The following is a 12,340-nucleotide window of genomic DNA, read 5'->3' as shown; positions in this document are numbered from 1 at the left end:
CATCAGTGATTTAAAAACACCAACCGGGACAAGTTCTTTAGGGCAGTTTCCTGAATTTCTGCCTGACTGACGTGCCCAAAGTAAACTGCCTGTTACTCAGGCCCAGAAGCCAGGATATGCATGTAATTGGTATTATTGGATGGAAAACACTCTGAGGTTTCTAAAACTGTTAAAATAATGTCTGAGACTATAACAGAATTGATATGGCAGGCGAAGATCCGAAGAAAATCAGACCAGAAGGATTATTTTTTTCAGCTCACAGGCTCTTATTATCAAAACCTATTGCTTATATATATATATGTCCGTCACCCAAATTGCAATTCCTATGGCTTCCACTAGATGTCAACAGTCTTTATTCAAGGTTTCAGGCTTCTTTTTTGAAAAACTAAGAAGTATTTTGAGTTTTTGCTAGGAGAGCACCTGAACCAAATCAATCTTTCGGGACGCACTTACGAATTTTCCTTTCCTATTGAACATAGTACTTTCCGTGTGAAATATTATAGTTTATTTACATTTTAGACTACCTGAGGATTAGATAGAAATGTCCTTTGACTTGTTTGGACAAAGTTTACCGGTAGCTTTTTGGACTCCTTTGTCTGCATGTTGAACGAGTGGATTACTGAAATCAATGCTGCCAACTAAACAAACTTTTTGAGATATAAAGAAGGATTTTATCGAACAAAACGACAATTCATGTTGTAGCTGGGACCCTTGGGATTGCAAACAGAAGAAGATCTTCAAAGGTAACCTTGTCAGCTCGGGTAATGTAACCAGTGACCTTTCGGACACTGGCCCAATGCTCTAACTGCTAGGCTACCTGCAGCCCTTGATGTTGTTGAAATGCAACAGTGACACTCCATGGTTTTGGGCTTTACTTTCAGTTTTCTGCCAATTCAGTTCTCTCTCCTTTACATAAATGGCATATCCTTGAACAATGCTCTACATACCAGTGGTGGATGGTGGGCAGAGATATCGGAGGAAGGGCTTATGGTAATAGCTGGCATAGAATTAATGGAAAGGTATCAAACACTTCAAACACTGGAAATGATGTGTTCGATACGGTTCCATTCATTCCAGCCATTACAACGAGCCCGTCCTCCTATGTCTCCGCCCACCAGCCAACACTGAGACATATACATGTCACATACATGGTTAGCAGAGATGGTACAGAGCAGCATAGGCAAGATACAGTAGATGATATCGAGTACAGTATATACATATGAGATAAGTATGTAAACCAAGTGGCATAGTTAAAGTGGCTAGTGATACATGTATTACATAAGGATGCAGTCGATGATATAGAGTACAGTATCAACGTATGCATATGAGATGAACAATGTAGGGTAAGTAACATTATATAAGGTAGCATTGTTTAAAGTGGCTAGTGATATATTTACATCATTTCCCATCAATTCCCATGATTAAAGTGGCTGGAGTAGAGTCAGTGTCATTGACAGTGTGTTGGCAGTAGCCACTCAATGTTAGTGGTGGCTGTTTAACAGTCTGATGGCCTTGAGATAGAAGCTGTTTTCAGTCTCTCGGTCCCAGCTTTGATGCACCTGTACTGACCTCGCCTTCTGGATGACAGCGGGGTGAACAGGCAGTGGCTCGGGTGGTTGATGTCCTTGATGATCTTTATGGCCTTCCTGTAGCATCGGGTGGTGTAGGTGTCCTGGAGGGCAGGTAGTTTGCCCCCGGTGATGCGTTGTGCAGACCTCACTACCCTCTGGAGAGCCTTACGGTTGAGGGCGGTGCAGTTGCCATACCAGGCGGTGATACAGCCCGCCAGGATGCTCTCGATTGTGCATCTGTAGAAGTTTGTGAGTGCTTTTGGTGACAAGCCGAATTTCTTCAGCCTCCTGAGGTTGAAGAGGCGCTGCTGCGCCTTCCTCACGATGCTGTCTGTGTGAGTGGACCAATTCAGTTTGTCTGTGATGTGTATGCCGAGGAACTTAAAACTTGCTACCCTCTCCACTACTGTTCCATCGATGTGGATGGGGGGTGTTCCCTCTGCTGTTTCCTGAAGTCCACAATCATCTCCTTAGTTTTGTTGACGTTGAGTGTGAGGTTATTTTCCTGACACCACACTCCGAGGGCCCTCACCTCCTCCCTGTAGGCCGTCTCGTCGTTGTTGGTAATCAAGCCTACCACTGTTGTGTCGTCCGCAAACTTGATGATTGAGTTGGAGCGTGCATGGCCACGCAGTCGTGGGTGAACAGGGAGTACAGGAGAGGGCTCAACGCACCCTTGTGGGGCCCCAGTGTTGAGGATCAGCGGGGAGGAGATGTTGTTGCCTACCCTCACCACCTGGGGGCGGCCCGTCAGGAAGTCCAGTACCCAGTTGCACAGGGCGGGGTCGAGACCCAGGGTCTCGAGCTTGATGACGAGCTTGGAGGGTACTATGGTGTTGAATGCCGAGCTGTAGTCGATGAACAGCATTCTCACATAGGTATTCCTCTTGTCCAGATGGGTTAGGGCAGTGTGCAGTGTGGTTGAGATTGCATCGTCTGTGGACCTATTTGGGCGGTAAGCAAATTGGAGTGGGTCAAGGGTGTCAGGTAGGGTGGAGGTGATATGGTCCTTGACTAGTCTCTCAAAGCACTTCATGATGACGGATGTGAGTGCTACGGGCGGTAGTCGTTTAGCTCAGTTACCTTAGCTTTCTTGGGAACAGGAACAATGGTGGCCCTCTTGAAGCATGTGGGAACAGCAGACTGGTATAGGGATTGATTGAATATGTCCGTAAACACACCGGCCAGCTGGTCTGCGCATGCTCTGAGGGCGCGGCTGGGGATGCCGTCTGGGCCTGCAGCCTTTGCGGGTTAACACGTTTAAATGTCTTACTCACTTCGGCTGCAGTGAAGGAGAGACCGCATGTTTCCGTTGCAGGCCGTGTCAGTGGCACTGTATTGTCCTCAAAGCGGGCAAAAAAGTTATTTAGTCTGCCTGGGAGCAAGACATCCTGGTCCGTGACTGGGCTGGGTTTCTTCCTGTAGTCCGTGATTGACTGTAGACCCTGCCACATACCTCTTGTCTGAGCCGTTGAATTGAGATTCTACTTTGTCTCTGTACTGGCGCTTAGCTTGTTTGATAGCCTTGCGGAGGAATAGCTGCACTGTTTGTATTCAGTCATGTTACCAGACACCTTGCCCTGATTAAAAGCAGTGGTTCGTGCCTTCAGTTTCACACGAATGCTGCCATCAATCCACGGTTTCTGGTTAGGGAATGTTTTAATCGTTGCTATGGGAACGACATCTTCAACGCACGTTCTAATGAACTCGCACACCGTATCAGCGTATTCGTCAATGTTGTTGTCTGGCGCAATGTCTGAAACATCTCCCAGTCCACGTGATGGAAGCAGTCTTGGAGTGTGGAGTCAGCTTGGTCGGACCAGCGTTGGACAGACCTCAGCGTGGGAGCTTCTTGTTTTAGTTTCTGTCTGTAGGCAGGGATCAACAAAATGGCCTGGTTGCGCAATCAATAGCTGGGTGTTCCTGGGAGAGAAAGAAGTGTCAAATGTTTTCAATGGGAAAAAGAGAAGGAGAAAGAGAGGGAAGGGTAGAAAGAGAAAGAGTGAAAGAAAAAGAGAAGGGAGGGGAAAGAAAAGTTCCCTGGCAGGCTACCAATAGCCACAGGTGTCATGTTGGTTGGCAGCCTGGCACACTGCTATACCATCCGGGACTGGTCCGGTACGAACAGGACCCCTAGAGGAAAAGACAACAAACCAATCCCTATAAAGTCAAATATGCTGAGAGGGAGGGGAAAATTGTGTGCAACTGTGCATAGCATATGCAGACAGGCCCAGATGTTAACCGGTTAATTAATAATTTTCTTTGGCAATATGTAGCTGTCATTTGTTTCAAATAGGGAGAGTATGGTCCACACCTGTTATCTATTATTGGAATTATAATTATGTTATTACACTGTGACACACGATTCTCTGTTTTGTGATTTATTTAACTTGGGAGTTATTTACAAAAATCATAACTGGCTTCATTGAATATCTTCAGAATTTGCGTCACATAATTGCAAAATTCCAGTATCACATTTCTTATTTTATCAGTGCTAGTCCCTGCACTGAACTAATAACTTTAGCCCATAACTTATTCCACAGCCTGTCATTTCAGATTGGAACCTAAAACCTGTTTTAACTTATGAAACCATAAACCATGTGTTGGTATTGATCCAACATAAGAAACATTCTCTTGACACTGTGAACTGAGACTGCACTTAAATGTTTCACACAAAACCCTTTTGCTAATAGCCGGCTGACATATCATGAATTTTATCTATCGGAATGTACTTCCTTCCATATTTTCAGTGTTTAGGATTTCAGTGATTTCAGTTTTTCGCTCTTCCTCAATAGCTATAGATGTGAACTGGGATGTGGTCACAAATGTTCTCAAGTCAAATTCATATTATAATTCCTCTTCTTTTACTGTGAGTCAGATTTCCAATGTATTTATTTGACAAATAAACTTAAACTTAAACTGACTGAGAGCTCTGCATAAAATAAATCAGTAAACATGTAAACACTTTTCCACTTGTTCTTGTGCCATACCTTTGTTATTAGCATTGCAATGCCTATGGAGTCTGTATACACACAGTGTTCTATAGTTTACTGTTGATATCCGCCAGACCTGGGCTGCCCTCGGCAACAAAGCCGGTGGGGTTGAAGTCCAGTTATATCCGCCAGACCTGGGCTGCCCTCGGCAACAAAGCCGGTGGGGTTGAAGTCCAGTTATATCCGCCAGACCTGGGCTGCCCTCGGCAACAAAGCCGGTGGGGTTGAAGTCCAGTTATATCCGCCACACCTAGGCTGCCCTCGGCAACAAACCCGGTGGGGTTGTTGACCAACAGTTAGTTATAAACTCAAAGACCAAACTGTTATGGTCCAAAGGTTCGATGCAGTTAACTCCTCCATTCCCAATCAAATGTATGGGGTTTTTCCACTTTCTTTTACATTTCTGCATATATGGACCTTTTGTTTATAATATAATATATTTTCAAACATAAGCCCAGACAAAGACACATTAAGAGTTTAGACGGGGACTCATTGAACAATGCATGCTATCTAACCTGTAAACCACACCTCATCCATGGATGGAAAATATCTAATGGAGGTTAAAGAGGTAGGGATTAACGGGTAAAGTGTCACGTAAGGTCAAACACACACACACACACACACACACACACACATACACATACACACATGCACGCTTGCAAGCACATAGAAAATATAAGATGCATTACTTTGTTATTATTTTTGATATTGGAAAAAGTATTACAAGTGAAACATCCTTGTTCATTTTGGAACATTGTATAAAATTCTGTGCTGTCTTTAATATTATTTTTCCACAATGCTTTGGTCACGTGGTTTATTCAGATCAAATCGCCACATTTGCAAACTTCCTAGTGAGTCATCAACAAGGTACACTTGCTCAGTCAGCACATCTGAATTTCGTGAATAACAAGAGGTTTTAAGGTCCGAAATATTTCCAGCACAAGTACGCATACATGTAGTCTCATTTATTACACAGCTTCAAGAATTCATTTGAAATCGAGTGAAAACAAGAGCTGGCAAGATAAATTCCGGAACGGAAAAGTGACAGCCCGAGCTAGCCAGCGCGGCAGACCATCATCAACGTGAAGAGGATGTGGTTGTGAAAGCTGCAGTCTCAGATCGAGCTAGACAGATGCAAGCCAGAGGTTGAGTCGGAGACAAAACGCCGAGCAGCTTCCAGGAACACGGAATGTAGTGGACTAGGTAATAAAGTAAGAATGAAGTTCATTTGTACACGTGGTTAATCAGGTGTAATCTGATTAGCAAACGAATACATAGATGAGCTCTGGTCGCCCTGGGCTAGAGTTAGCTAACTATCAAGTAGGTTAGCTAGCTACAGTAGCTAGCTAGGATTGCTTGGTCTTTTGCTACAGGAACTTTGTGTTCTTGCCAAACGTGGCTAGTTGGGTGTTTAGTACATTTACTTCGGATGTAAATGTCTTGTTCCTGAACGTTTCGAACTATGGTCATCCAGCTCCCAGTCAGTGACAAGCTAACCTTAGCTAGCTAGCTAACTAGTTGGTAATCTAAACAAAAAGATTCAATATCTGAGATTTAATAACCAGCTAATTTAGTTGTCTGTCTTGACAGCTGAGTTAGGCGAACTTAATAATAGCTAACCCATGTCAGTCCATGCAAATAACTTTTATACTACTGTTATTTTGTAACAAACAGTTGGTTACAACAACTACATGCATTGGTTTTTAGCTAGAGTTTATATTCCGATTTAACATGGTTATATGTTCATTCTAAAGGTGCAATGCTTTTAAACCCTTCGCAGTCCCAAGTTGAGTTACTCTAGCTCACTATCACAGTAAGCCTCATCTTCTTTAAACTGAAGGTGATCTCTAGATGCTGCAGTTTCACCATTCTCAGCATATTTGCATTACAGTGATACATGTTTCTGTATTGTCTATAATTAAAACCTGTCAAGTTTCATGAACTAGATATGATTTATTTGCACTCTGTTGGAACAAAATGTAGGCCTTATGCTGAAGATGTAGAAATGTAGCTGGACCTTTAGCCATCTACTGACACGCCCACTTCTGCTTGCTCCGCTGCATCCACACCACAACCTAAACATCAGGGAAAACAAGCACTTTGCCAAACTTTTCCCCAAAGTCTTTGAAATGGAATCTGTCAACATACAAGGAGACATCGGCTATTTTCATTTGACAGTTTGGGCTAACATCAGACAAGATGCATCAAGTCCATTTAAAGAGAAAGTAAAGCTGAACGACAAGCTTTCACTGTAGGTTTTAGACTATTTTCGACAGTGTAACGGAGGTATGTGGAAGACATGTTATAGCCTAACTTTATTTATCAACCTCCTGATCCAGTTCATATGGTCGGCCGGTTGGACTTACTACAGTGTTTACGCTCAGTGTAATCACTGAAGAGTTGTTATTGTCGTCGAGAGAGCTTTTTCTGTGCCAAATGTTTACAGGGAGTATAGGCCTGTTGGCTCTTGTAGTTCGAGCTGGCCAGCTGTTTGTCTCTGGTGTACCGTTCAGTGAAATGCCAGGGGAAATTTCCCGTGGGTACAGATCAAGGGTCAGCATCCCCATTTCCAACCTTGACCATTAGTGATGGAAATGCAAAACTGACCCAAGATCAGCATCTGCTAGAGAAACTCCAAACTACACTATTCAGTGAGACAGATGACATCATAGTTGAATACTGAATGTACTAGCACATATTTTGCGGTTTTTCAGTTCTGAATGTTTAACCGCGAGTAAACGCTCACATATTGTCCCTCATATTTCATGTTGGCCCGCTGTTCATCTGCGGTGTACCATTCAGCGACACTGATAAAATGTACTCGCACACATTTTCCCAGTTACAGTGAGTGTTGTCAGTGCAACGTGTTTGACTGGTCTCTGAGATGGATGTCACAGTGAAAGAAGCAGCCCCGTTCTGCGTTTGTACTTTAATATGACTGTTGTTGATTGACTGTAGCTCTTTGTCAGTGTCGGGTGTTTTTCTTCCTCTTCGGTTGCAGAGGAAGACATTGGCAACGCTCCCATGTCCATACTAACGTAACTACTTTTAGAATGCCTGCCAAATACATTCCAGTGACAATGTGTTTCCCCTAGAATTGTTTTCAGCGGTGGTGGTAAGGGTAAGTGGGGGAGAGAGCATTGCTACTGGCTGTTCCCATAGACTTCCAGTCATTTAGCCAACGACTATCCATTTCAAAGCTTGTCTCACCAGAAATACATACATACATCCATACAGTAATACAGTACCAGTCAAGTTTGGACACACTTACTCATTCAATGATTTCTTTATTTTTACTATTTTCTACATTGTAGAATAATAGTGAAGAAATCAACACGATGAAATGACACATGGAAAGTGTGTAATAACACACCAAAAAAGTGTGAAATAGATCCAAATATATTGTATATTTGAGATTCTTCAAAGTAAAACTCTTTGCCTTGATTTTAGCTTTGCACACTACTGGCATTCTCTCAACCAGCTTCGTGAAGAATGCTTTTCCAACCGTCTTAAAGGAGTTCCCACATATGCTGAGCACTTGTTGGCTGCTTTTCCTTCACTCTGCGGTCCAACTCATCAGATTTCCACCGGTCTAATGCCCATTGCTCGTGTTTCCTGGCCCAAGCAAGTCTCTTCTTCTTATTGGTGTCCTTTAGTAGTGGTTTCTTTTCAGAAATTTGACCATGAAGGCCTGATTCACGCAGTCTCCTCTGAACAGTTGATGTGTCTGTTACTTGAACTCTGAAGCATTTATTTGCCAGTAGAAAGTTGCAGCAAGCTCATTGATGGCTACAATAAGCAGTTGTCTGCAGTTACCTTAAGGTGTGGAGACCAAAGTTGTTTTTCAGTTTCATTTATTTAATTTTTTTGTTGAATTTTTACCCCTTTTTCTCCCCAATTTCGTGGTATCCAATTGTTTAGTAGCTACTATCTTGTCTTATTGCTACAACTCCCGTACGGGCTCGGGAGAGACGAAGGTTGAAAGTCATGCGTCCTCCGATACACAACCCAACCAAGCCGCACTACTTCTTAACACAGCGCCATCCAAACCGGAAGCCAGCCGCACCAATGTGTCGGAGGAAACACCGTGCGCTAACCAAGGTTGCCAGGTGCACACTGCGCCCGGCCCGCCACAGGAGTCGCTGGTGCGCCAGGAGACAAGGATTTCCCTACCGGCCAAACCCTCCCTAACCCGGACGACGCTAGGCCAACTGTGCGTCGCCTCACGGACCTCCCGGTCGCGGCCGGTTACGACAGAGCCTGGGCGAGAACCCAGAGTCTCTTAACCACCGCGCCACCCGGGAGGCCCCTTGTTTCAAGTTATTTTGGAAGAAATAAGGATTTATTTAAGAAAAGTGAAAGGGTGACAACCGTATACAGTGAGAGGGATCCTGCCGTGACATGTACACAGTGAGAGGGATCCTGCCGTGACATGTACGCAGTGAGAGGGATCCTGCCGTGACATGTACACAGTGAGAGGGATCCTGCCGTGACATGTACACAGTACACAGTGAGAGGGATCCTGCCGTGACATGAGAGGGATCCTGCCGTGACATGTACACAGTGAGAGGGAGACATGAGAGGGATCCTGCCGTGACATGTACACAGTGAGAGGGATACGCAGTGAGAGGGATCCTGCCGTGACATGTACACAGTGAGAGGGATCCTGCCGTGACATGTGACGCAGTGAGAGGGATCCTGCCGTGACATGTACGCAGTGAGAGGGATCCTGCCGTGACATGTACGCAGTGAGAGGGATCCTGCCGTGACATGTACGACAGTGAGAGGGATCCTGCCGTGACATGTACGCAGTGACGCAGTGAGAGGGATCCTGCCGTGACATGTACGCAGTGAGAGGGATCCTGCCGTGACATGTACGCAGTGAGTGAGAGGGATCCTGCCGTGACATGACAGTGAGAGGGATCCTGCCGTGACATGTACGCAGTGAGAGGGATCCTGCCGTGACATGTACGCAGTGAGAGGGATCCTGCCGTGACATGTACGCAGTGAGAGGGATCCTGCCGTGACATGTACGCAGTGAGAGGGATCCTGCCGTGACATGTACGCAGTGAGAGGGATCCTGCCGTGACAGTGAGAGGGACATGTATCCTGCCGTGACATGTGAGAGGGATCCTGCCGTGACATGTGCAGTGAGAGGGATCCTGCCGTGACATGTACGCATGTACGAGAGGGATCCTGCCGTGACATGTACGCAGTGAGAGGGATCCTGCCGTGACATGTACGCAGTGAGAGGGATCCTGCCGTGACATGTGACACGCAGTGAGAGGGATCCTGCCGTGACATGTACGCAGAGGGATCCTGCCGTGACATGTACGCAGTGAGAGGGATCCTCCTGACATGTACGCAGTGAGAGGGATCCTGCCGTGACATGTACGCAGTGAGAGGGATCCTGCCGTGACATGTACGCAGTGAGAGGGATCCTGCCGTGTGATCCTGCCGTGACATGTACGCAGTGAGAGGGATCCTGCCGTGACATGTACGCAGTGAGAGGGATCCTGCCGTGACATGTACGCAGTGAGAGGGATCCTGCCGTGACATGTACGCAGGGCTGTGAAAAACCTGAGTTTACAAATAACACAAAAAAAAATATTTTATTTAATATACAAAGTTATGCAACACCCAATTTCCCTGTGTGAATAAGTATTTGCCCCGTTACCCTCAATAACTGGTTGTGCCACCTTTAGCTGCAATGACTCCAATCAAACACTTCCTGTAGTTGTTGATCAGTCTCTCACATCGCTGTGGAGAAATTTTGTCCCTAAACCATCACACTACCACCACCATGCATCACCGTTGGTATAAGGTTCTTACTGTGGAATGCATGGTGGTGGTAGTGTGATTGTTTGGAGATGCTTTGCTGCCTCAGGACCTGGACAACGTGCCTTAATAGAAGGAACCATTAATTCTGCTCTGTATCAGAGAATTCTCCAGGAGAATGTCAGGCCATCTGTCTGAGCTGAACCGCAGCTGGGTCATGCAGCAAGACAATGATCCCAAACACACAATCAAGTCTACTTGAAAATGTCTAAAAAGGAACGTTTTAAGTTTTGGAATGGCCTAGTCAAAGTCAGGACCTAATCCCAATTGAGATGTTGTGTCAGGACTTTAAACGAGCTGTTCATGCTTGAACGCCCACAAATGTCGCTGAGTGAAAGCAGTTCTGCACGGAAGGGAGGGCTGAAAGTCCTCCACAGTGAGAGACTGACCAACAACTACAGGAAGCGTGTGGTTGGAGTCATTGCAGCTAAAGGTGGTGGCAATGACTTTTTCACACAGGGGCATTGGGTGTTGCATAACATTGTTTATGAAACAATTGAAATAAGTAATATATTAGGTTTTGGTTGAAGATCTTTATTTAACATTCAGTATAAAAAATATGCTAAATTAGAAAGGGGGCAAATAGATTTTCACAGCACTGTGTACAGGCCTGCAGTCCACATCCAGTGTTCTGCAGAGGTGTAGCCTACATAGTGCAGTTACTATTACAGGTCATTGACGCCAAGGTGCAGTGTTCGGCCCATATGTAAATTCTCTCTATTCCAGCACACAAAGTGACATAGGATCATGGCTGGATGTAAATCCTTCAGATAGCTACAGCTAAACTCTCTAGTCTCTCTAGCCTACTGTACCTACTGTCTCTCTAGTCTACTGTACAGCTAGTCTCTAGTCTCTCTAGCCTACTGTACAGCTAGTCTCTAGTCTCTCTAGCCTACTGTACCTACTGTCTCTCTAGTCTACTGTACAGCTAGTCTCTAGTCTCTCTAGCCTACTGTACAGCTAGTCTCTAGTCTCTCTAGCCTACTGTACCTACTGTCTCTCTAGTTTACTGTACAGCTAGTCTCTAGTCTCTCTAGTCTACTGTACAGCTAGTCTCTCTAGCCTACTGTACAGCTAGTCTCTCTACCCTCTCTAGCCTACCGTACAGCTAGTCTCTCTAGCCTACTGTACAGCTAAACTCTCTAGTCTCTCTAACCTACTGTCTCTCTAGTCTACTGTACAGCTAGTCTCTCTAGCCTACTGTACAGCTAGTCTCTCTAGCCTACTGTACAGCTAGTCTCTCTAGCCTACTGTACAGCTAAACTCTCTAGTCTCTCTAGCCTACTGTACAGCTAGTCTCTCTAGCCTACTGTACAGCTAGTCTCTCTAGCCTACTGTACAGCTAGTCTCTCTAGCCTACTGTACAGCTAGTCTCTCTAGCCTACTGTACAGCTAGTCTCTCTAGCCTAATGTACAGCTAGTCTCTCTAGCCTCTCTAGCCTACCGTACAGCTAGTCTCTCTAGCCTACTGTACAGCTAAACTCTCTAGTCTCTCTAGCCTGCTGTACAGCTAGCCTCTCTAGCCTACTGTATAACTCGTCTCTAGTCTCTCTAGCCTACCGTACAGCTAGTCTCTCTAGCCTACTGTACAGCTAGTCTCTAGTCTCTCTAGCCTACTGTAACAACAGTAAAGCAGTCATCTGCTCTGTCGTCAGTCAGACCTTTAAGATTAAACACTGCTTTCCAGACTCCCTTGAAAACCCCCTCTGACAGAAGATGCTAGATCAGGTGGCATCTAGATTAGTGATAGAGTAGCAATGGGGCAGTGTAGCCAGCCATAGATCCAAAGCCCCCTGTAGCTGGTGGCTTAGGTCTACTTGTTTTGGATTCTGCAGAGCTCACACAGTCCTACCTCAAAGAGGAGGCAGAAATTCTCCCTAAGCCTTCTGTCAGACTCTGCTGGTGCAAATCCCTCCCTACCCAGCCCCACCAAGGGCT

General features: G+C 45.3%; 1 protein-coding gene across 2 annotated transcripts in view; it reads left to right on the top strand.

The window, feature by feature from the left end:
• Nucleotides 1–5,403: 5,403 nt before the first annotated feature.
• The window catches only part of LOC112264345 (polypeptide N-acetylgalactosaminyltransferase 4), a 30,882-nt gene continuing 23,945 nt past the window's right edge, over nt 5,404–12,340 (top strand). Inside the window, exon 1 of one of the 2 annotated variants that reach the window (XM_024440885.2) lies at nt 5,404–5,767. The gene's annotated coding sequence lies outside the window, so the exon portion shown is untranslated. Of the gene's footprint in view, nt 5,776–12,340 lie in introns of both variants that reach the window. The other variant, XM_024440886.2, reaches the window with a different exon arrangement.

Source organism: Oncorhynchus tshawytscha, linkage group LG13 (assembly GCF_018296145.1).
Source record: "Oncorhynchus tshawytscha isolate Ot180627B linkage group LG13, Otsh_v2.0, whole genome shotgun sequence".
Classification (NCBI taxonomy): domain Eukaryota; kingdom Metazoa; phylum Chordata; class Actinopteri; order Salmoniformes; family Salmonidae; genus Oncorhynchus; species Oncorhynchus tshawytscha.
Note: the sequence above shows the minus strand (reverse complement) of the source record. Positions and strands in the feature narration are given on the sequence as shown.